Source organism: Anabrus simplex, chromosome 6 (genome assembly GCF_040414725.1).
Source record: "Anabrus simplex isolate iqAnaSimp1 chromosome 6, ASM4041472v1, whole genome shotgun sequence".
NCBI classification, from domain to species: Eukaryota; Metazoa; Arthropoda; class Insecta; order Orthoptera; family Tettigoniidae; genus Anabrus; species Anabrus simplex.
Genome location: NC_090270.1, coordinates 1,317,840 through 1,343,165, shown reverse-complemented (window position 1 = coordinate 1,343,165; position 25,326 = coordinate 1,317,840).

Here is a 25,326-nt window from a genome sequence, read left to right as displayed (position 1 = left end):
CTGGCGTATCGTCCTCAGCATGTACTTTGTTCCTTCAGTGTCCTCAATGAGATCTGCTGTGTCAACCTCCCTAGTATGGTCTGGTGCATCAGACTCCCCGTGACGTCTTGTGCAATGGCCTCTCCAATCCGTCCAGGTTCACCAGCGTACCAGAGCGGCATTGTGCTAAGTCTCCCCATTGTGGTTCTGTGCATTAATCAAACTCACCACTGTGCTGCGGTCGATCAGCATCAACATTGTGGTCCGGTGTACCGGCCTCCCAGGCATGTGTTGACGTATCGTCCTCAGCACTGCGCTCTGTCAAATCAGTGTCCACAGTGCGATGTAGTGTATCAACCTATCCTGTGTTGTCTGGGATGTGGTCAAGTGCATTGGCATCCACAGTGTGGTCATAGTGCGTGAGGGTCACCAATGTGTTCTGGTTGATCAGCTCCTACAGGGTAGTTATGTGCATTGGCCTCCTAGTGTGGTCTAGTGCGTTAGCCACAGCAGTGTCTTCTGGTCGGTCAGCCGCGACAGTGTATTCTTCTGCGCTGGCCTTCCCGTGTGGTCTTGTCAAATAGCCTCTGCAGTGAGTGACCAGGTGCTCAGTCTCCCCAGTGTTGGATTGTGCATTAGCATCACCAATGTGTTCCGCTTGTTCACCTCCCCCCCCCAGTGTGGACTGCTCTACGGCCCGCAAAATTTGGCGCTGGTGCTTTGACGTCACCAGTGTGCTCTGTTGCACCAATGTCGAGAGTGGGCCACGGTAGTAAAGCACCCAGTGTGCTACGGTCAAGCAGCATCTGTGGTGTGCTGCGGTGTGTCAGCATCCTCAGTGCGTTCTGGGATATCACCCTCCCCAGTGTGAATTGTCATTAGCCTGAAACGTGTGCCTTGGTAGATCATTTTCCCCGGTGTGGCCTGGTGCACCAGCCTCCCCAGTGTGGTCTTGTGCATTAGTGTTACCAGTGTGCTCTTTTGGCAAACAATCACTGCAAGCACTGTGCTTTGTTCCATCATTGTCCTTCTTGCAATCTGCTTTATCAGCGTCTTGAGTGTGGTCTGGTACATGAGTTTCACCACTGCGGTCTAGTGTATCAGCCTCCAGATTGTGGTCTTGTGAGTTTGCCTCACCAGTCTGTTCTGGGAGATTAGCCACGCAAAGAGGCCTGTGCATCAGCCTCCCCAGTGTGGTCTTGTGCTTTACTGTTACCAGTGTGCTCTTGTTGCACACACTCCACAGTGTCGTCTGGTGCATCTGCCTGACTGGTCCGCGCTGGCAAAACGTTGTAGCACTGTGCTCTGTTCCATCAGTGCCTTCATGCTATCTGGTGTGTCTGCCTCCCCAGTGTTCTCTGGTTCATAGGCACCCCTGCATATTGGTCTAGTGCATCGGCCTCCTCAGTGTGGTCTTTTGTATTATGGTCACCAGTGTGCACTGGTTGTCAACCAAAATCAGTTTCTTCTGGTGTTTTGGCCTCCCAGGTTCGCGCTGGCGGATCGTCCTCGGGACTGTGTTGTATTCCATTAGTGTCCTCAGTGCGATTTGGTGTATCAAACTATCCAGTGTTGTCTGGTGCCTTTGCCCCCAAGAGTGGTCTAGTACATCGGCCACCCGGTGTGGTCTAGTGCGTTATCCTCAACAGTAGGTCTGGTCCAACAGCTTTGCCTCTGTGGTCCGTTGCACTGGCCTCCACAAGTGTGCTCGCTTCACAAATGTGCTCTGGTCCAACCATTGTGCATTAGTGTTACCAGTGTGCTCTGGTTGCTCACCCTCCACAATGTAGTGTGGTGTATCGGATTCACTCGTACGCGCTGGCGTATCGTCCTCAGCATGTACTTTGTTCCTTCAGTGTCCTCAACGCAATCTGCTGTGTCAACTTCCCAAGTATGGTCTGGTGCATCAGACACCCCGTGACGTCTTGTGCAATGGCCTCTCCAATGCGTCGAGGTTCACCAGCGTACCAGAGTGGCATTGTGCTCAGTCTCCCCACTGTGGTCCTGTGCATTAACGTCACTAGTGTGTTCTGGATAATCAACTGGACAGTGTACTAAAGTGCATTGGCCTACTAGAGTTGTCTAGAGCACACTGGTAACACGAATGCACAAAACCACACTGGAATGATGCACAAGGCCACACTGGCCAATCTGATCGACCAGAGCACACGTTTGAGGCTAATGACAATCCACACTGGGGAGCCTGATATCCCAGAAAGCACTGTTTTATAAATTACAGGCTTTAATGGAATTAATCGTGCGACATGTTCAATTTGAGCATGTCTTTCTAGTAATCTCACAGATGAATCCCCAGTGTGGTTTTGTGCGCTAGACTCACCAGTATGTACTGGTGGTTCGCCTTCGACAAGGTAGTAATGTGCAACGGCCTCCTACTGTTTTATAGTGCATTAGCCTCATCAGCGTGTTGTGGTCGGTCAGCCTCGAAAGTGCGGTGTGGTGTATCGGCCTGACTGGTCCGCGCTGGTTTTTCGGCCATCCGCGGATCGCGCTGTCGCATCGTTCATGCTCTGTTCTATAAGAGTCCTCAGTGCGATCAGTTGTATCAGCCAACATTAAAGTTATTTCGTTGGGAGATTCAGGAGCTCAAGCCTCCCCCATTTCAGCTAGACTATTAGAAGCCATAAAGGAAACACATTATGTAATGTGATGCCTGTTTAACAACTTAGGATCATAGAAGTCGTCGTGGGATATGTTCAAGTTGAGCACGTCTTTCTAGCAATCTCACAGATGAAACCCCAGTGTGATTTTGTCCGGTAGCGTCATCAGTATGTTCTGGTTGATCGACTTCAACAGTGTAGTTATGTTCATCGGTCTCCAAGTGTAGTATAGTGCGTTAGTTTCACCAAGGTATTCTGGTCGATAAGCCTCATCAGTGGGCCTTGTGCCTTCGCCCCTCCGTGTGGTCTTGTGCAATAGCCTCCCCAGAGTGGCATGGTCCATTAGCTTCCTCAGTGTGGTCCTTTACTTTAGCGTCACCAACGTGCTCTGGTTGGTCACCCTCCCCAGCCCGATCTGTTGCATAGTCCTCATAGGCTCGTGTATCGGCTTGACCAGTGTGCTCTGGTGTATCAACCTCTCTCTCTGGTCTGTTGTACAGACTGCCCAGAGTGCTATAGAGCATATGTCTCAACGGTGTTCGTTTGTGTAAGCGTCCCTACTGTTCTTTAGTGTTGCAGCCTCCCCAGTGTGCTTTGGTGCATCGTTCTAACCGATGCGCTGTGGAGCATCAGCCTGACCTCGGCTACGGTGTTTCAGGCTACCCGGGTGTGCTCGATAAGCCTCACCAGTGTTGTATGTGAATTAGCGTTACCATTGTGCTCTTCCTGAACACCCTCACCAATATGGTCTGATGATCGGCAACCCAGGTTTTGCGCTGGGGAACATTATTCAGCAACTCGGTCTGTTCCATCCGTGTCCTCATTGCGATCTGGTGTATCAGCCTCCCCAGTGCTGTGTGGTATATCATACTCCCCAGTGCGGTAGTGCTCTTATGTGTAGGCCTCTCCAGTGTGCTTTGGTTATAAACCTCACCTGTGTGTTACTGTGTTGTCAGGCTTCCCACGTGGTCTTGCGTATCAAAATCACCAGTGTGCTGTGGTCGATCAGTCGACATTGTGGACTGGAGTACCGGCCGCCCAGGCATGTGTTGACGGATTGTCCTCAGTACTGCGCTCTGTCACATCAGTGTCCACAGTCCGAAATAGTTTATCAACCTATCCAGTGTTGTCTGGTGTGTGGTCAAGTGGATCGGCATCCACAGTGTGGTCCTAGTGCGTAAGGGTCACCAATGTGTTTTGGTTGAGCAGCTCCTACAGGGTAGTTATGTGCATTGGCTTCCTAGTGGGGTCTAGTGCGTTAGCCACAGCAGTGTCTTTTGGTCAATCAGCCCCGACAGTGTGTTCTTCTGCGTTGGCCTTCCCGTGTGGTCTTGTGAAATAGCCTCTGCAATCAGCCTACCAGAGTGACCAGGTGCTCAGTCTACCCAGTGTGGGCCTGTGCATTAGCGTCACAAATGTGTTCTGCTTGTTCGCCTACAATAGCGTGGACTGCTCTACGGGCCTCATACTTTGGCTCTGGCGCTTTGACCTCACCAGTGTGCTCTGTTGCACCAATATCGCGAGTGGGCCCTGGTAGTAAAGCACCCAGTGTGCTATGGTCAAGCAGCATCTGTGGTGTGCTGCGGTGTGTCAGCATCCAGAGTGCGTTCTGGGATATCACCCTCCCTGTTTTATGAATTACGGACTTTAATGGAATTAGTCGTGAGACATGTTCAATTTGAGCATGTCCTAGTAATCTCACAGATGAAACCCCAATGTGGTTTTGAGCGCTGGCCTCACCAATATGTTCTCGTGGATCTCCTTCGACAGGGTAGTAATGAGCAACGGCCTCCTAGTGTGGTATAGTGCGTAACCCTCACAAGTGTGTTCTGGTCCGGCAGCCTCGACAGTGCGGTTTGGTGTATCGGCCTCACTGGTCCGCGCTTGTTTTTCGGCCGTCCGCGAATCGCGTTGTCTCATCGTTCTTGCTCTGTTCTATGAGAGTCCTCAGTGCGATCTGTTGTATCAGCCAACATTAAAGTTATTTCGTTGGGAGATTCAGGAGCTCAAGCCTCCCCCATTTCAGCTAGAATATTAGAAGCCATAAAGGAAACACATTATGTAATGTGATGCCTGTTTCCCAACTTAGGATCATAGAAGTCGTCGTGGGATATGTTCAAGTTGAGCACGTCTTTCTAGCAATCTCACAGATGAAACCCCAGTGTGATTTTGTCCGGTAGCGTCATCAGTATGTTCTGGTTGATCGACTTCAACAGAGTAGTTATGTGCATCTGTCTCCTAGTGTAGTATAGTTCGTTAGCCACAGCAGTGCCTTCTGGTCGGTCAGCCCCGACAGTGTGCTTTCTGCGTTGGCCTTCCCGTGTGGTCTTGTCAAATAGCCTCTGCAATGTGCACTGGTCCATCAGCCTACCAGAGTGACAAGGTGCTGAGTCTCCCCACTGTGGGCCTGTGCATTAGCGTCCCCAATGCGTTCTGCTTGTTCACCTCCCCCATTGTGGACTGCTCTACGTGTGCTTTGGTAGATCATTTTGCCCAGTGTGGCCTGGTGCATAAGAATCCCCAGTGTGGTCTTGAGCATTAATGTTACCAGTGTGCTCTTGTGGCAAACAATAAACAGTGTGGTCTGCTGTATCGGCCTCACTGGTCCGCGTTGGCGTATCCTGCTCAGCACTGTGATTTGTTCCATCATTGTCCTCCATGCGATCTGCTTTATAAGCGTCTTGGGTGTGGCCTGGTACATGAGTTTCACCACTCCGGTCTAGTGTATCAGCCTCCAGGTTGTGGTCTTGTGAGTTTGCCGCACCAGTCTCTTCTGGTAGATTAGCCAAGCAAGGTGGCTTGTGCATCAGCCTCCCCAGTGTGCTCTTTTTGCACACACTCCACAGTGTGGTCTGGTGCATCGGCCTCACTGGTCCGCGCTGGCAAAACGTCGTAGCACTGTGCTCTGTTCCAACAATGCCTTCATGCGATCTGGTGTATCAGCCTCCCCAGTGTTCTCTGGTGCATGAGCACCCCTCCATAGTGGTCTAGTGCATCGGCCTCCTGAGAGTGATCTAAGGCGATAGCCTGTTTAGTTTGTTCTGGTCGGTCAGCCTCACCAGTGAGACTTGGTGCATCAGCATCCTCAGTGTGGTCATTTGTATTATGCTCACCAGTGTGCTCTGGTTGTTCAGCCAAAGCCAGTTTCTTCCGGTGTTTTGGCCTCACAGGTTTGCGCTCGCGTATCTTCCTCAGCACTATGTTGTATTTCATTAGTGTCCTCAGTGTGATCTGGTGTATCAAACTATCCAGTGTTGTCTGGTTCATTTGCCCCCAAGAGTTGTCTAGTGCATCGGAAACCTGGTGTGGTCTAGTGCGTTATCCTCACCAGTAGGTCTGGTCCAACAGCTTTGCCTGTGTGGTCCCTTGCACTGGCCTCCCCAAGTGTGCTCGCCTCACAAATGTGCTCTGGTCCAACCATTGTGCATTACTGTTACCAATGTGCTCTGTTTGCTCACCCTCCACAGTGTCGTGTGGTGTATCGGATTCACCTGTACGCGCTGGCGTATCGTCCTCAGCATGTACATTTTTCCTTCAGTGTCCTTATGAGATGTGCTGTGTCAACCTCCCTTGTATGGTCTGGTGCATCAGACTCCCCGTGAGGTCTTGTGTATTTTCCTCTCCAAGGCATCCAGGTTCACCAGCGTACCAGAGTAGCTTTGTGCTCAGTCCCGCCATTGTAGTCCTGAGCATTAAAGTCAAATGTGAGTTCTGGATAATCAGCTGGACAGTGTACTAAAATGCATTGACCTACTAGAGCTGTCTAGAGCTCACTGGTAACACGATTGCACAAAACCACACTGGGATAATGCACAAGGCCACACTGGGCAATCTGATCGACCAGAGCACACGTTTGGGGCTATTGACAATCCACACTGAGGTGGCTGATATCCCAGAGAGCACTGTTTTAAAAATTACATACTTTAATGGAAGTCGTCGTGCGACACGTTCAATTGGAGCATGTCTTCCTAGTAATCTCACAGATGAACCCCAGTGTGGTTTTGTGCGCTAGCCTCATCAGTATGTTCTGGTTGATCGACTACAACAGTGTAGTTACGTATATCGATCTTCTAGTGTAGTATAGTTCGTTAGTTCCACTAGTGTGTTCTGGTCGATAAGCCTCATCTGTGGGTCTTCTGCATTCGCCCCTCCATGTGGTCTTGTGCAATAGCCTCCCCAGAATGGCGTGGTCCATCAGCTTCCTCAGTGTGGTCCTTTACATTAGCGTCACCAATGTTCTCTGGTTCTTCACCCTCCCCAACCCGAACTGTTGCATAGTCCTCATAGTCTCGTGTATCGGATTCACCAGTGTGCTCTGCTGTATCGGCCTCCCTCTCCGGTCTGTTGTACAGACTGCCCAGAGTGCTATAGATCATCTGCCTCATCGGTGTTCGTTTGTGTAAGCGTCCCTACTGTCCTTTAGTGTTGCAGACTCCCCAGTGTGCTATGGTGCTTCGTTCAAACCGATGCGCTGTGGAGCATCAGCCTGACCTGTGCTACGGTGATTCAGGCTACCGGGTGTGCTCGAAAAGGCTCACCAGTATTGTCCTGTGCATTAGCGTTACCATCGTGCTCTTCCTGAACACCCTCCCCAGTATGGTCTGGTGACCGGCAACCCAGGTTTAGCGCTGGGGAACATTATTAAGCACGTTGCTCTGTTCCATCCGTGTCCTCAGTGCGATGTGGTGTATCAGCCTCCCTAGTGCGGTAGTGTTCTTATGTGTAGGCTTTTCCAGTGTGCTTTGGTGTATAAACCACACCTGTGTGTTACCGTGTTTTCTGGCTTCCCAGTGTGGTGTTTCGAATCAAACTCAACAGTGTGCTGCGGTCGATCAGCCTCCACATTGTGGTCTGGTGTATCAACCTATCCAGTGTTGTCTGGTGTGAGGTCAAGTGCATCGGCATCCACAGTGTGGTTCTAGTGCGTAAGGGTCACCTATGTGTTGTGGTTGATCAGCTTCTACAGGGTAGTTATGTGCATTGGCCTCCTAGTGTGGTCTAGTGCGTTAGCCACAGCAGTGTCTTTTGGTCAATCAGCCCCGACAGTGTGTTCTTCTGCGTTGGTCTTCCCGTGTGGTCTTGTGAAATAGCCTCTGCAATCAGCCTACCAGAGTGACTGCTCTGCGGACTGCTCTACGGGCATCACACTTTGGCTCTGGCGCTTTGACCTCACCAGTGTGCTCTGTTCCACCAATGTCGCGAGTGTGCTATGGTCAAGCAGCACCTGTGGCGTACTGCGGTGTGTCAGCATCCAGAGTGCGTTCTGGGATATCACCCTCCCCAGTGTCGATTATCGTTAGCCTCAAACGTGTGCTTTGGGAGATCATTTTGCCCAGTGTGGCCTGGTGCATCAGCCTCCCCAGTGTAGTCTTGTGCATTAGAGTTACCAGTGTGCTCTTGCGGCAAACAATAAACAGTGTGGTCTGGTATCGGCCTCACGGGTCCGCGCTGGCGTATCCTCCTCAGCACTGTACTTTGTTCCAACATTGTCCTCCATGCGATCTGCTTTATCAATGTCTTGGGTGTGGTCTGGTACTTGAGCTTCACCACTGCAGTCTAGTGTATCAGCCTCCAGATTGTGGTCTTTTGAGTTTGGCTCACAAGTCTGTCCTGGTAGATTAGCCACGCGAGGTGGCCTTGTACGTCAGCCTCCCCAGTGTGGTCTTGTGCATTAGTTTTACCAGTGTGCTCTTGTTGCACACACTCCACAGTACGGTCAGGTGTATCGGCCTCACTGGTCCGCACTAGCGAAACACCGTAGCACCGTGCTTTGTTCCATCAGTGCCTTCGTGCGATCTGGTGTATCAGCTTCCTCAGTGTTCTCTGGTGCATGACCACCCCTCCATAGTTGTCTAGTGCATCGGCCTCCTGAGTGTGATCTATGGCGATAGCCTCTTTAGTGTGTTCTGTTCAGTCAGCCTCGCCAGTGTGACTTGGTGCATCAGCCTCCTCAGTGTGGTCATTTTTATCAAGGTCACCAGTGTGCACTGGTTGTTCAGCCAAAACCAGTTTCTTCTGGTGTCCTGCGAATCAAACTCAACAGTGTGCTGCAGTGCTGTCTGGTATATCATCCTCCCCAGTGAGGTAGTGTTCTTATGTGTTGGCCTCTCCAGTCTGCTTTGGTGTATAAACCTCACCGGTGTGTTGCTGTTTTCAGGCTTCCCAGTGTGGTCATGCGAATCAAACTCAACAGTGTGCTGCGGTCGATCAGCCTCGACATTGTGGTCTGGTGAACCGGCCTCCCAGGCATGTGTTGAAAGTAGTCCTCAGCACTGCCCTCTGTCACATCAGTGTCCACAGTGCGATCTGGTGTATCAACCTATCCAGTGTGTCTGGTGTGTGGTAAAGGGCATCGGCCTCTACAGTGTGGTTCTAGTGTGTTTGGGTCACCAATGTGTTCTACTTGATCAGCTCCTACAGGGTAGTTATGTGCATTGGCCTCCTAGTGTGGTGTAGTGCGTTAGCCACATCAGTGTCTTCTGGTCGGTCAGCTCCGACAGTGTGCGTTCTGCGTTGGCCTTCCCGTGTGGTCTTGTGATATAGCCTCTGCAATGTGCTCTGGTCCATCAGCCTACCAGAGTGACCAGGTGCTAAGTCTCCCCACTGTGGGCCTGTGCATTAGCGTCACCAATGTGTTCTGCTTGTTCACCTTCCCCATTGTGGGCTGTTCTACGTGCCTCACACTTTGGCTCTGGCGCTTTGACTTCACCAGTGTGCCCTGTTCCACCAAAGTCACGTGTGGGCCTGGTAGTAAAGCACCCAGTGTGCTATGGTCAAGCAGCATCTGTGGTGTGTTGCGGTGTGTCAGCATCCAGAGTGTGTTCTGGGATATCACACTCCCCAGCCTCAAACGTGTGCTTTGGTAGATCATTTTGCCCAGTGTGGCCTGGTGCATCCACCTCCCCATTGTGGTCTTGTGCATTAGTGTTACAATGTGCTCTTGTGGCAAACAATCCACAGTATTGTCTGGCGTATCGCCTCACTGGCGTATCCTCCTCAGCACTGTGCTTTGTTCCATCATTGTCCTCCATGCGATCTGCTTTATCAGTGTCTTGGGTGTGGTCTGGTACATGAGTTTCACAACTGCGGTCTAGTGTATCAGCCTCCAGATTGTGGTCTTGTGAGTTTGCCTCACCAGTTTGTTCTGGTAAATTAGCCACGCAAGGTGTCCTGTGGATCAGCCTCCACAGTGTGGTCTTACGCATTACTGTTACCAGTGTGCTCTTGTTAATCACTACACAGTGTGGTCTGGTGTATCGGCCTCACAGGTCCGCGCTGGCGAAACGTCCGTCTGGTTTATCAGCATCCCCAGTATTCTCTGGTGCTTGAGCACCCCTCCATAGTTGTCTAGTGCATCACCTCCTGAGTGTGATCTAAGGCGATAGCTTCTTTAGTGTGTTCTGTTAGGACAGCCTCACCTGTGAGAGTTGGTGCATCAGCCTCCTCAGTGTGGTGATTTGTATTATGGTCACCAGTGTGCTCTGGTTGTTCAACCGAAATCAGTTTCCTCTGGTTTGGCCCCTCAAGTTCGTGCTGGCGCATCGTCCTCAGCACTACTTTGTATTCCATTGGAGTCCCAAGTGTGCTTGCCTCACAAATGTGCTCTAGTCCATCCATTGTGCATTAGTGTTACCGGCGTGCTCTGGTTGCTCACCCTCTACAGTGTGGTGTGGTGTTTCGGATTCACTCGTACGCGCTGGCGTGTCGTCCTAGGCATGTACTTTGTTCCTTTAGAGGCCTCAATGAGATCTGCTGTGTCAACCACCCTAGTATGGTCTGGTGCATCAGACTCCCCGTGACGTCTTGTGCATTAGCCACTCCTATGCGTCCAGGTTCACCAGCGTACCAGAAAGGCATTGTGCTCAGTCTCCTGTGTGTTCCGGATAATCAGCTGGACAGTGTACTAAAGTTCATTGGCCTACTAGAGTTATCTAGAGCACACTGGTAACACGAATGCACAAAACCACACTGGAAGGATGCACAAGGCCACACTGGGCAACCTGATCGACCAGAGCACACGTTTGAGGCTAATTATAATCCACACTGGGGAGGTTGTTATCACAGAAAGCACTGTTTTATAAATTACTGACTTCTGGAATTAGTCGTGAGACATGTTCAACGTGCGCACGTCTTTCTAGTAATCTCACAGATGAAACCCCGGTGTGGTTTTGTCCGGTAGCCTCATCACTATATTCTGGTTCATCGACTTCAACAGTGTAGTTATGTGCATAGGTCTCCTAGTGTAGTGTAGTGCGTTAGTTTCACCAGTGTGTTCTGGTTGAAAAGCCTCATCAGTGGGCCTTCTGCATTCGCCCCTCCGTGTGGTCTTGTGCAATAGGCTCCCCAGAGTTGCGTGGTCCATCAGCTTCCTCTGTGTGGTGAATTACGTTAGCGTCACGAACGTGCTCTGTTTGGTCAACGTCCCCAGCCCGATCTGTTGCATAGTCCTCATAGGATCTGTCTCACCGGTGTTCGTTTGTGTAAGCGTCCCTACTGTCCTTTAGTGTTGCAGCCACCCCAGTGTGCTATGGTGCATCGTTCTAACCGATGCGCTGTGGAGCATCAGCCTGACCTCTGCTACGGTGTTTCAGGTTACCCGGTTGTGCACGATAAGCCTCACCAGTGTTGTCCTGTACATTAGCGTTACCACTGTGCTCTTCCAGAACACCCTCACCAGTATGGTCTGGTGATCGGCAACCCAGGTTTTGCGCTGGGGAACATTATTCAGTACCTCGCTCTTTTCCATCCTTGTCTTCATTGTGATCTGGTGTATCAGCCTCCACAGTGCTGTCTGGTATATCATCCTCCCCAGTGCGGTAGTGTTCTTATGTGTTGGCCTCTCCAGTGTGCTTAGGTGAATAAACCTCACCTGCGTGTTACTGTGTTTTCAGTCTTCACAGTGTGGTCTTGCGAATCAAACTCAACAGAGTGCTGCGCTCGATCAGCCTCGACATTGTGGTCTGGTGTACCGGCCCCCCAGGCATGTGTTGATGGATCGTCCTAGGCACAGCCCTCTGACATATCAGTGTCCACAGTGCGATTTGGTGTATCAACCTATCCAGTGTTGTTTGGTGTGTGGACAAGTGCATCGGAATCCACAGTGTGGTTCTAGTGCGTTTGGGTCACCAATGTGTACTGCTTGATCAGCTCCTACAGGGTAGTTATGTGCATTGGCCTCCTATTGTGGTTTAGTGCATTAGCCACAGCAGTGTCTTCTGGTAGGTCAGCCCCCACAGTGTGTTCTTCTGCGCTGGCCTTCCCGTGTGGACTTGTGAAATAGCCTCTGCAGAGAGCTCAGGTCCATCAGCCTACCAGAGTGGCCAGGTGCTCAGTCTGCCCAGTGTGGGCCTGTGCATTAGTGTCACAAATGTGTTCCGTTTGTTCACCTCCCACAGTGTGGACTGCTCTGCGGATCTCACACTTTGGCTCTGGCGCATTGACGTCACCAGTGTGCTCTTTTGCACCAATGTCGCGAGTGGGCCCTGGTAGTAAAACACCCATGGTGCTATGGTCAAGCAGCATCTGTGGTGTGCTGCGGTGTGTCAGCATCCAGAGTGCGTTCTGGCATATCACCCTCTCCAGTGTGGATTGTCATTAGCCTCAAACGTGGGCTTAGGTAGATCATTTTGCCCAGTGAGGCCTGGTGCATCATCCTCCCCTGTGTTGTCTTGTCCAATAAACAGTATGGTCGGTATCGGCCTCAATGGTCCGCGCTGGCGTATCTTCCTAAGCACTGTGCTTTGTTCCATCATTGTCCTCCATGCGATCTGTTTTATCAGCGTCTTGGGTGTGGTCTGGTACATGAGTTTCACCACTGCTGTCTAGTGTATCAGCCTCCAGATTGTGGTCTCTTGAGTTTGCCTCACCAGTCTGTTCTGGTAGATTAGCCACGCAAGGTGGCCCGTGCATCAGCCTCCCCAGTGTGTTCTTGTGCATTACTGTTACAAGTGTGCTCTTATTGCACACACTCCACAGTGTGGTGTGATGTATTGGGCTCACTGGTCCGCGCTGGCGGAACTTCGTAGCACTGTGCTCTGTTCCATCAGTGCCTTTGTGCGTCCTGGTGTATCAGCCTCCCCAGTGTTCTCTGGTGCATAAGCACCCCTCCATAGTGGTATAGTGCATCGGCCTCCTGAGTGTGTTCTGGTCGGTCACCCTCACCAGTAAGACTTGGTGCATCAGCCTCCTCAGTGTGGTGATTTGTATTATGGTCACCAGTGTGCTGTGGTTGCTCAGCCAAAACCAGTTTGTTCTGGTGTTGTGGCCTCCCAGGTTCGCGCTGGCACATCGTCCTCAGCACTGTGTTGTATTCCATTAGTGTCCTCAGTGCGATCTGGTGTATCAAACTATCCAGTGTTGTCTGGTGCATTTGCCCCCGAGAGTGGTTTAGTGCACCTGCCACCCGGTGTTGTCTAGTGCGTTATCATCACCAGTACGTCTTATCCAACAGCTTTGCCTGTGTGGTCTCTTGCACTGGACTTCCCAAGTGGGCTTGCCTCACAAATATGCTCTGATCCATCCATTTTGCATTAGTGTTACCAGTGTGCTGTGGTTGCTCACTCTCCACAGTGTGGTGTGGTGTATCGGATTTACTCGTACGCGCTGGCGTGTCGTCCTCAGCATGTACTTTTTCCCTTCAGTGTCCTCAATGAGATCTGCTGTGTCAACCTCCCTAGTATGGTCTGGTGCATCAGACTCCTCGTGACGTCTTGTGCATTGGCCACTCCAATGCGTCCAGGTTCACCAGCGTACCAGAGTGGCATTGTGCTCAGTCTCCTCATTGTGGTCCTGTGCATTAACGTCACCAGTGTGTTCAGGATAATCAGCTGGACAGTGCACTAAAGTGCATTGTCCTACTAGAGTTGTCTAGAACACACTGGTAACACGAATGCACAAACCACACTGGGATTGTACACAATGCCACGCTGGGCAATCTGATCGACCAGAGCACACGTTTGAGGCTAATGACAATCCACACTGGGGAGGCGGATATCCCAGAAGTCACTGTTTGATAAATTACAGACTTCAATGGAATTAGGCGTGAGACATGTAGGTTAGTAATCTAGTAATCTTACAGATGCAACCCAGTGTGGTTTTGTGCGCTAGCCTCACCAATGTGTTCTGGTCGGTCAGCCGCGACAGTGCGGTGTGGTGTATCGTCATCACTGGTCCGCCCTGGTTTTTTGGCCTTCCGCGGATCGCGCTGTCGCATTGTTGTTGCTCTGTTCTATAAAAGTCCTCAGGGCAATCTGTTGTATCAGCCAACGTTAAAGTTATTTCGTTGGGAGATTCAGGAGTTCAAGCCTCCCCCATTTCAGCTAGACTATTAGAAGCCGTAAAGGAAACACATTATGTGCTTGTGATGCCTGTTTCACAACTTGGGATCATTTTATGTAAATTACAGACTTTTATGGAAATCGTCGTGGGATACGTTCAATTTGAACACGTCTTTCTAGTAATCTCACAGATGAAACCCCGGTGTGGTTTTGTCCGGTAGCCTCATCTGTATGTTCTGGTTGATCGACTTCAACAGTCTCCTAATGTAGTATAGTGCGTTAGTTTCACCAGTGTGTTCTGGTCGATAAGCCCCATCAGTGGGCCTTCTTACATTCGCCCCTCGGTGTGGTCTTGTGCAATAGCCTTCCCAGAGTGGTGTGGTTCATCAGCTTCCTCAGTGTGGTCCTTTACGTTAGCGTCACCAACGTGCTCTGGGTGGTCACGCTCCTCAGCCCGATCTATTGCATAGTCCTCATAGGCTCGTGTATTGGCCTCACCAGTGTGCTCCGGTGTATCAGCCTCCCTCTCTGGTCTGTTGTACAGACTGCCCAGAGTGCTATAGAGCATCTGTCTCATCGGTGTTCGTTTGTATAAGCCGCCCTACTGTCCTTTAGTGTTGCAGTCTCCCCAGTGTGCTATTTCGCATCGTTCTAAGCGATGCGCTGTGGAGCATCAGCCTGACCTGTGCTACGGTGTTTCAGGCTACCCAGGTATGCTCTATAAGCCTCACCACTGTAGTCCTGTGCATTAGCGTTACCAATTGTGCTCTTCCTGAACACCCTCACCAGTATGGTCTGGTGATCGGCAACCCAGCTTTTGCGCTTGTCCTCAGTGCGATCCTGTGTATCAGCCTCCCCAGTGCTGTCTGATATATCATCCTCCCCAGTGCGGTAGTGTTCTTATGTGTTGGCCTCTCCAGTGTGCTTTGGTGTATAAACCTCACCTGTGTGTTACTGCGTTTTCAGGCTTCACTCTTGGTCTTGCGAATATAAACCACCAGTGTGCTGCGGTCGATCAGTGGACATTGTGGACTTGTGTACCGGCCGCCCAGGAATGTGTTGACGGATTGTCCTCAGCACTGCGCTCTGTCACATCAGTGTCCACAGTGCGATTTAGTGTATCAACCTATCCAGTGTTGTCTGGTGTGTGGTCAAGTGCATCGGAATCCACAGTGTGATCCTAGTGCGTTAGGGTCACCAATGTGTTATGGTTGAGCAGCTCCTACAGGGTAGTTATGTACATTGGCCCCCTAGTGTGGTTTAGTGCGTTAGCCACAGCAGTGTCTTCTGGTCGGTGAGCCCCGATAATGTGTTCTTCTGCGCTGGCCTTCCCGTGTGGACTTGTGAAATAGCCTCTGCAGTGAGCTCTGGTCCATTAGCCTACCAGAGTGACCAGGTGCTCTGTCTCCCCAGTGTGGGCCTGTGCATTAGCGTCAACAATGTGTTCCGTTTGTTCACCTCCCCCAGTGTGGACTGCTCTATGGATCTCACACTTTGGCTCTGGTGCTTTGACGTCACCACTGTGCTCTGCTGCACCAATGTCGCGAGTGTGCCCTGGTAGTAGAGCACCCAGTGTGCTATGGTCAGGCGGGATCTGTGGTGTGCTCCGGTGTGTCAGCACCCTGAGTGCGTTCTGGGATATCACCCTCCACAGTGTGGATTGTCATTAGCCTCAAACGTGTGCTTTGGTAGATAATTTACCCAATGTGTGGCCTGGGGCGTCAGCCTCCCCAGTGTGGTCTTGTGCATTAGTGTTACGAGAGTGCTCTTGTTACAACTCCAAAGTGTGGTCTGGTGTATCGGCCTCACTAGCCCGCGTTGGCGAAACGTCGTAGCCCTGTGCTCTGTTCCATCAGTGCCTTCATGCGGTCTGGTTTATCAGCCTCCCCAGTGTTCTTTGGTGCATGAGCACCCCTCCGTATTGGTCTAGTGCATCGGCATCCTGAGTGTGATCTAAGGCGATTGCATCTTTAGTGTGTTCTGTTCGGTCAGCCTCACCAGTGAGACTTGGTGCATCAGCCTCCTCAGTGTGGTCATTTTTATTATGGTCACCAGTGTGCTCTGTTTGTTCAGCCAAAACCAATTTCTTTTGGTGTTTTGGCCTCCCAGATTCGCGCTCGCGCATCTTCCTCAGCACTCTCTTGTATTCCATTAGTGTCCTCACTGCGATCTGGTGTATCAAACTATCCAGTGTTGTCTGGTGCATTTGCCCCCAAGAGTGGTCTAGTGCATCGGCCACCCGGTGTTGTCTAGTGAGTTATCCTCACCAGTACTTCTGGTCCAACAGCTTTGCCTGTGTGGTCTCTTGCACTGTCCTCCCCAATTGTGCTCGCCTCACAAATGTGCTCTGGTCCATCCATTGTGCAGTAGTGTTACCGTTGTGCTCTGGTTGCTCACCCTCCACAGTGTGGCGTGGTGTATCGGATTCACTCGTACGCGCTGGCGTATCGTTCTAAGCATGTACTTTGTTCCTTCAGTGTCAATGAGATCTGCTGTGTCAACCTCCCTAGTCTGGTCTGGTGCATCAGACTCCCCGTGACGTCTTGTGCAATGGCCTCTCCAATGCGTCCAAGTTCACCAGAGTTCCAGAGTGGCATTGTGCTCAGTCTCCCCATTGTGGTCCTGTGCATTAACGTCACTAGTGTGTTCTGGATAATCAGCTGGACAGTGTACTAATGTGCACTGGCCTACTAGAGTTGTCTAGAGCACACTGGTAACACGAATGCACATAACCACACTGGGAGGAAGCACAAAGCCACACTGGGCAACCTGATCGACCAGAGCACACGTTTGAGGCTTATGACAATCCACACTTTGGAGGCTGATATCCCAGAAAGCACTGTTTTATAAATTACAGACTTTAATGGAATTAGTCGTGAGACATGTTCAAATTGAGCATGTCTTTCTAGTAATCTCACAGATGAAACCCCAGTGTGGTTTTGTGCGCTAGCCTCACCAATATGTTCTCGTGGATCGCCTTCGACAGGGTAGGAGCATCAGCCTGACTTGTGCTACGGTGTTTCAGGCTACCCAGGTGTGCTCGATACGCCTCACCAGTGTTGTCCTTTGAATTAGCGTGACAATTGTGCTCTTCCTGAACACCCTCTCTGCATAGTCTGGTGATCGGCAACCCACGTTTTGCGCTGGGGAACATTATTAAGCACCATGCTCTGTTCCATCCGTGTCCTCATTGCGATGTGGTTATCAGCCTCCCCAGTGCTGTCTCGTATATCATCCTCCCCAGTGAGGTAGTGTTCTTATGTGTTGGCCTCTCCAGTCTGCTTTGGTGTATAAACCTCACCTGTGTGTTGCTGTTTTCAGGCTTCCCCGTGTGATCAAGCGAATCACACTCAATAGTGTGCTGCGGTCGATCAGCCTCGACATTGTGGTCTGGTTAACCGGCCTCCCAGGCATGTGTTGACGGATAGTCCTCAGCACTGCGCTCTGTCACAGCAGTGTCCACAGTGCGATCTGGTGTATCAACCTATCCAGTGTTGTTTGTCCAATTAACAGTATGGTCGGTATCGGCCTCACTGGTCCGCGCTGGCGTATCCTCCTAAGCACTGTGCTTTGTTCCATCATTGTCCTCCATGCGATCTGTTTTATCAGCGTCTTGGGTGTGGTCTGGTACATGAGTTTCACAACTGCGGCCTAGATTATCAGCCTCCAGATTGTGGTCTTGTGAGTTTGCCTCACCAGTTTGTTCTGGTAGATTAGCCACATAAGGTGGCCTGTGCGTCTGCCTCCCCAGTGTGGTCTTGCGCAATACTGTTACCAGTGTACTCTTGTTACTCACTACACAGTGTGGTCTGGTGTATCGGCCTCACTGGTCCGCGCTGGCGAAACGTCGATCTGGTTTATCAGTATCCCCAGTGTTCTCTGGTGCATGAGCATCCCTCCATAGTTGTCTAGTGCATCACCTCCTGAGTGTGATCTAAGGCGATAGCTTCTTTAGTGTGTTCTGTTAGGACAGCCTCACCTGTGAGAGTTGGTGCATCAGCCTCCTCAGTGTGGTGATTTGTATTATGGTCACCAGTGTGCTCTGGTTGTTCAACCAAAATCAGTTTCTTCTGGTTTGGCCTCCCAGGTTCGTGCTGGCGCATCGTCCTCAGCACTGCTTTGTATTCCATTAGAGTCCTCGGTGCGATTTGGTGTATCAAACTATCCAGTGTTGGGTGGTGCATTTGCCCCCGAGAGTGGTCTAGTGCATCGGCCACCCCGTGTGGTCTAGTGCGTTATCCTCACCAGTACGCCTGGTCCAACAGCTTTGCCTGTGTGGTCTCTTGCACTGGACTTCCCAAGTGGGCTCGCCTCACAAATATGTTCTGATCCATCCATTGTGCATTAGTGTTACCAGTGTGCTCTGGTTGCTCACCCTCCACAGTGTGGTGTGGTGTATCGGATTCACTCGTACGCGCTGGCGTGTCGTCCTCAGCATGTACTTTTTTCCTTCAGTGTCCTCAATGAGATCTGCTGTGTCAACTTCCCTAGTATTGTCTGGTGCATCAGACTCCCCGTGACGTCTTGTGCATTGGCCACTCCAATGCGTCCAGGTTCACCAGCGTACCAGAGTGGCATTGTGCTCAGTCTCCTCATTGTGGTCCTGTGCATTAACGTCACCTGTGTGTTCTGGATAATCAGCTGGACAGTGTACTAAAGTGCATTGGCCTACTAGAGTTGTCTAGAGCACACTGGTAACACGAATGCACAAAACCACACTGGAAGGATGCACAAGGCCACACTGGGCAACCTGATCGACCAGAACACACGTTTGAGGCTAATTACAATCCTCACTGGGGAGGTTGATATCACAGAAAGCACTGTTTTATAAATTACAGACTTCTGGAATTAGTCGTGAGACATGTTCAATTTGAGCACGTCTTTCTAGTAATCTCACAGATGAAACCCCTGTGTGGTTTTGTCCGGTAGCCTCATCACTATGTTCTGGTTGATCGACTTCAACAGTGTAGTTATGTGCGTAGGTCTCCTAGTGTAGTGTATTGCGTTAGGTTCACCAGTGTGTTCTGATCGAAAAGCCTCATCAGTGGGCCTTCTGCATTCGCCCCTCCGTGTGGTCTTGTGCAGTAGCCTCCCCAGAGTTGCGTAGTCCATCAGCTTCCACTGTGTGGTGATTTACGTTAGCGTCACGAACGTGCTCTGGTTGGTCAACCTCCCCAGCCCGATCTGTTGCATAGTCCTCATAGGAACTGTCTCAACGGTGTTCGTTTGTGTAAGCGTCCCTACTGTCCTTTAGTGTTGCAGCCTCCCCAGTGTGCTATGGTGCATCGTTCTAAACGATGCGTTGTGGAGCATCAGCCTGACCTCTGCTATGGTGTTTCAGGTCACGCGCTTGTGCTCGATAAGCCTCACCAGTGTTGTCCTGTGCATTAGCGTTACCATTGTGCTTTCCAGAACACCCTCACCAGTATGGTCTGGTGATCGGCAACCCAGGTTTTGCGCTGGGGAACATTATTCAGTACCTCGCTCTTTTCCATCCGTGTCCGCATTGCGATGTGGTGTATCAGCCTACCCAGTGCTGTCTGGTATATCATCCTCCCCAGTGCGGTAGTGATCTTATGTGTTGGGCTCTCCAGTGTGCTTTGGTGCATAAACCTCACCTGTGTGTCACTGTGTTTTCAGTCTTCACTGTGTGGTCTTGCGAATCTAACTCACCAGTGTGCTGCGCTCAATCAGCCTCGACATTGTGGTCTGGTATCAACCTATCCAGTGTTGTTTGGTGTGTGGTCAAGTGCATCGGAATCCACAGTGTGGTTCTAGTGCGTTAGGGTCACCTATGTGTTCTGGTTGATCAGCTCCTACCGGGAAGTTATGTGCATTGGGCTCCTATTGTGGTTAAGCGCGTAAGATACAGCAGTGTCTTCTGGTAGGTCATCCCCCACAGCGTGTTCTTCTGCGCTGGCCTTCCCGTGTGGACTTGTGAAATAGCCTCTGCAGTGAGCTCTGGTCCACCAGCCTACCAGAGTGACCAGGTGCTCAGTCTCCCCAGTGTGGGCCTGTGCATTACCATCACAAATGTGTTCCGCTTGTTCACCTTCCCCAGTGTGGACAGCTCTGCGGATCTCACTGTTTGGCTCTGGCGCTTTGACGTCACCAGTGTGCACTGTTGCACCAATGTCGCGAGTGAGCCCTCGTAGTAAAGCACCCAGGGTGCTATGGTCAAGCAGCATCTGTGGTGTGCTGCGGTGTGTCAGCATCCACCGGGCGAGTTGGCCGTGCGCATAGAGGCGCGCGGCTGTGAGCTTGCATCCGGGAGATAGTAGGTTCGAATCCCACTATCGGCAGCCCTGACAATGGTTTTCCGTGATTTCCCATTTTCACACCAGGCAAATGCTGGGGCTGTACCTTAATTAAGGCCACGGCCGCTTCCTTCCAACTCCTAGGCATTTCCTATCCCATCGTCGCCATAAGACCTATCTGTGTCGGCGCGACGTAAAGCCCCTAGCAAAAAAAAAAAAGTATCAGCCTCCAGATTGTGGTCTCTTGAGTTTGCCTCACCAGTCTGTTCTTGTAGATTAGCCACGCAAGGTGGCCCGTGCATCAGCCTCCCCGGTGTGTTCTTGTGCATTACTGTTACCAGTGTGCTCTTATTGCACACACTCGACAGTGTGGTTTGATGTATTGGCCTCACTGGTCCGCGCTGGCGAAACGTCGTAGCACTGTGATCTGTTCCATCAGTGCCTTCGTGCGATCTGGTGTATCACCCTCTCCAGTGTTCTCTGGTGCATAAGCACCGCTCCATATTGGTCTAGTGCATCGGCCTCCTGAGTGTGTTCTGGTCGGTCAGCCTCACCAGTGAGACTTGGTGCATCAGCCTCCTCAGTGTGGTCAAATGTATTATGGTCACCAGTGTGCTGTGGTTGCTCAGCCAAATCCAGTTTGTTCTGGTGTTTTGGCCTCCCAGGTTCGCGCTGGCAAATCGTCCTCAGCACTGTGTTGTATTCCATTAGTGTCCTCAGTGCGATCTAGTGTATCAAACTATCCAGTATTCTCTGGTGCATTTGCCCCCGAGAGTGGTCTAGTGCATCGGCCACCCGGTGTGGTCTAGTGCGTTATCCTCACCAGTACGTCTGATCCAACAGCTTTGCCTGTGTGGTCTCTTGCACTGGCCTCCCCAATTGTTCTCGCCTCACAAATGTGCTCTGATCCATCCATTTTGCATTAGTGTTACCAGTGTGCTCTGGTTGCTCACCCTCCACAGTGTGGTGTGGTGTATCGGATTCACTCGTACGCGTTGGCGTATCGTCCTCAGCATGTACTTTGTTCCTTCAGTGTCCTAATGAGATCTGCTGTGTCAACCTCCCTAGTATGGTCTGGTGCATCAGACTCCCTGTGACGTCTTGTGCAATGGCCTCTCCAATGCGTCCTGGTTCACCAGGGTACCAGAGTAGCATTGTGCTCGGTCTCCCCACTGTGGTCCTGTGCATTAACGTCACCAGTGTGTTCTGGATAATCAGCTGGACAGTGCACTAAAGTGCATTGTCCTACCAGAGTTGTCTAGAACACACTGGTAACACGAATGCACAAACCACACTGGGATTGTACACAATGCCACACTGGGCAATCTGATCGACCAGAGCACACGTTTGAGGCTAATGACAATTCACACTGGGGAGGCTGATATCCCAGAAATCACTGTTTTATAAATTACAGAATTTAATGGAATTAGGCGTGTGACATGTAGTCCAGTAATCTAGTAATCTCACAGATGCAACCCCAGTGTGGTTTTGTGCGGTAGCCTCACCAATGTGTTCTCGTCGGTCAGCCGCGACAGTGCGGTGTGGTGTATCGTCATCACTGGTCCGCCCTGGTTTTTTGGCCTTCCGCGGATCGCGCTGTCGCATTGTTCTTGCTCTGTTCTATAAAAGTCCTCAGGGCGATCTGTTGTATCAGCCAACGTTAAAGTTATTTCGTTGGGAGATTCAGGAGTTCAAGCCTCTCCCATTTCAGCTAGACTATTAGAAGCCGTAAAGGAAACACATTATGTACTTGTGATGCCTATTTCACAACTTAGGATAATTTTATGTAAATTACAGATTTTTATGGAAATCGTCGTGGGATACGTTCAATTTGAACACGTCTTTCTAGTAATCTCACAGATGAAACCTCGGTGTGGTTTTGTCCGGTAGCCTCATCTGTATGTTCTGGTTGATCGACTTCAACAGTCTCATAGTGTAGTATAGTGCGTTAGTTTCACCAGTGTGTTCTGGTCGATAAGCCCCATCAGTGGGCCTTCTACATTCGCCCCTCGGTGTGGTCTTGAGCAATAGCCTTCCCAGAGTGGTGTGGTTCATCAGCTTCCTCAGTGTGGTCCTTTATTATAGCGTCACCAACGTGCTCTGGGTGGTCACGCTTCCCAGCCCGATCTGTTGCATAGTCCTCATAGGCTCGTGTATTGGCCTCACCAGTGTGCTCTGGTGTATCAGCCTCCCTCTCTGGTCTGTTGTACAGACTGCCCAGAGTGCTATAGAGCATCTGTCTCATCGGTGTTCGTTTGTATAAGCCGCCCTACTGTCCTTTAGTGTTGCAGTCTCCCCAGTGTGCTATTTTGCATCGTTCTAAGCGATGCGCTGTGGAGCATCAGCCTGACCTGTGCTATGGTGTTTCAGGCTACCCAGGTGTGCTCGATAAGCCTCACCACTGTAGTCCTGTGCATTAGCGTTATCAATTGTGCTCTTCCTGAACACCCTCACCAGTATGTTCTGGTGATCGGCAACCCGGCTTTTGCGCTTGTCCTCAGTGAGATCTGGTGTGTCAACCTCCCCAGTGCTGTCTGGTATATCATCCTACCCAGTGCGGTAGTGTTCTTATGTGTTAGCCTCTCCAGTGTGTTTTGGTGTATAAACCTCACCTGTGTGTTTTCAGGCTTCACTCGTGGTCTTGCGAATAAAAACCACCAGTGTGCTAAGGTCAATCAGTGGACATTGTGGACTGGTGTACCGGCCGCCCAGGAATGTGTTGACGGACTGTCCTCAGCACTGCGCTCTGTCACATCAGTGTCCACAGTGCGATTTAGTGTATCAACCTATCCAGTGTTGTCTGGTGTGTGGTCAAGTGCATCGGAATCCACAGTGTGATCCTAGTGCGTTAGGGTCACCAATGTGTTATGGTTGAGCAGCTCCTACAGGGTAGTTATGTGCATTGGCCTCCTAGTGTGGTTTAGTGCGTTAGCCACAGCAGTGTCTTCTGGTCGGTCAGCCCCGATAATGTGTTCTTCTGCGCTGGCCTTCCCGTGTGGACTTGTGAAATAGCCTCTGCAGTGAGCTCTGGTCCATCAGCCTACCAGAGTGACCAGGTGCTCAGTCTGCCCAGTGTAGACCTGTGCATTAGCGTCACAGATGTGTTCCGTTTGTTCACCTCCCCCAGTGTGGACTGCTCTATGGGTCTCACACTTTGGCTCTGGTGCTTTGACGTCAACACTGTGCTCTGTTGCACCAATGTCGCGAGTGGGCCCTGGTAGTAAAGCACCCATTGTGCTATGGTCAGGTGGGATCTGTGGTGTGCTCCGGTGTGTCAGCATCCCGAGTGCGTTCTGCGATATCACCCTCCACAGTGTGGATTTTCATTAGCCTCAAACGTGTGCTTTGGTAGATCATTTTGCCCAGTGTGGACTGGTGCATCAGCCTCACCAGTGTGGTCTTGTGCATTAGTGTTACGAGAGTGCTCTTGTTACTCATTCCACAGTGTGGTCTGGTGTATCGGCCTCACTGGTCCGCGCTAGCGAAACGTCGTAGCACTGTGCTCTGTTCCATCAGTGCCTTCATGCGGTCTGGTTTATCAGCCTCCCCAGTGTTCTCTGGTGCATGAGCACCCCCCCATAGTGGTCTAGTGCATCGGCATCCTGAGTGTGATCTAAGGCGATTGCCTCTTTAGTGTGTTCTGTTCGGTCAGCCTCACCAGTGAGACTTGGTGCATCAGCCTCCTCAGTGTGGTCATTTTTATTATGGTCGCCATGTGCTCGGGTTGTTCAGCCAAAACCAATTTCTTCTGATGTTTTGGCCTCCCAGGTTCGTGCTCGCGCATCGTCCTCAGCACTGTGTTGTATTCCATTAGTGTCCTCAGTGCGATCTGGTGTATCAAACTATCCAGTGTTGCCTGGTTCATTTGCCCCCAAGAGTGGTCTAGTGCATCGGCCGCCCGGTGTGGTCTAGTGAGTTATCCTCACCAGTACGTCTGGTCCAACAGCTTTGCCTGTGTGGTCTCTTGCACTGTCCTCCCCAAGTGTGCTCGCCTCACAAATGTGCTCTGGTCCATCCATTGTGCATTAGTGTTACCGGCGTGCTCTGGTTGCTCACCCTCCACAGTGTGGTATGGTGTATCGGATTCACTCGTACGCGCTCGCGTAACGTCCTCAGCATTTACTTTGTTCCTTCAGTGTCCTCAACGAGACTGCTGTGTCAACCTCCCAAGTATGGTCTGGTGCATCAGACTCCCCGGAACGTCTTGTGCATTGGCCTCTCCAATGGGTCCAGGTTCACCAGCGTACCAGAGTGGCATTGTGCTCAGTCTCCCCATTGTAGTCTTGTGCATTAACTTCAAGTGTGTGTTCTGGATAATCAGCTGGACAGTGTACTAAAGTGCATCGGCCTACTAGAGTTGTCTAGAGCACACTCGTAACACGAATGCACAAAACCACACTGGGAGGATGCACAAGGCCACACTGGGCAATCTGATCGACCAGAGCACACGTTTGAGGCTAATGACAATTCACACTGGGGAGGCTGATATCCCAGAAAGCAGTGTTTTATAAATTACAGACTTTAATGTAATTAGTCTTGAGACATGTTCAGTTTGAGCATGTCTTTCTAGTAATCTCACAGATGAAACCCCAGTGTGGTTTTGTGCGCTAGCCGCACCAATATGTTCTCGTGGATCGCCTTCCGCAGGGTAGTCATGTGCAACGGCCTCCTAGTGTGGTGTAGTGCATTAGCCTCACCAGTGTGTTCTGGTCAGTCAGCCTCGACAGTGCGGTGTGGTGTATCGGCCTCACTTTTCCGCGCTGGTTTTACGGCCTTCTGCGGATCGCTCTGTCGCACCGTTCTTGCTCTGTTCTACGAGTCCTCAATGCGATATGTTGTATCAGACAACGTTAAAGTTATTTCGTTGGGAGATTCAAGAGGTTAAGCCTCCCCATTTTCAACTGGACTATTAGAAGCCATTATGTACTTGTGATGCCTGTTTCCCAAATTAGGATAATGGGATGTAAATTTCTGGTGATGTTGTGCTGGTAGATCATTTTGTTCGAAGGTAGTCTAGTCTGCCTAATTGGTGTTTTTGTGTAATTTAGTATGGTGGTATGCTCTAGACCTAAGTTTATTGGCAATTTCCCTAATTTACGCTTACTATATGTGATTTACGTATTGTCTTTAAAATTATTTTTATGAAAAACATTCACCAATCTTGAGGTTCTCTTTTCTTTTCCTTTTCCGGTTTGT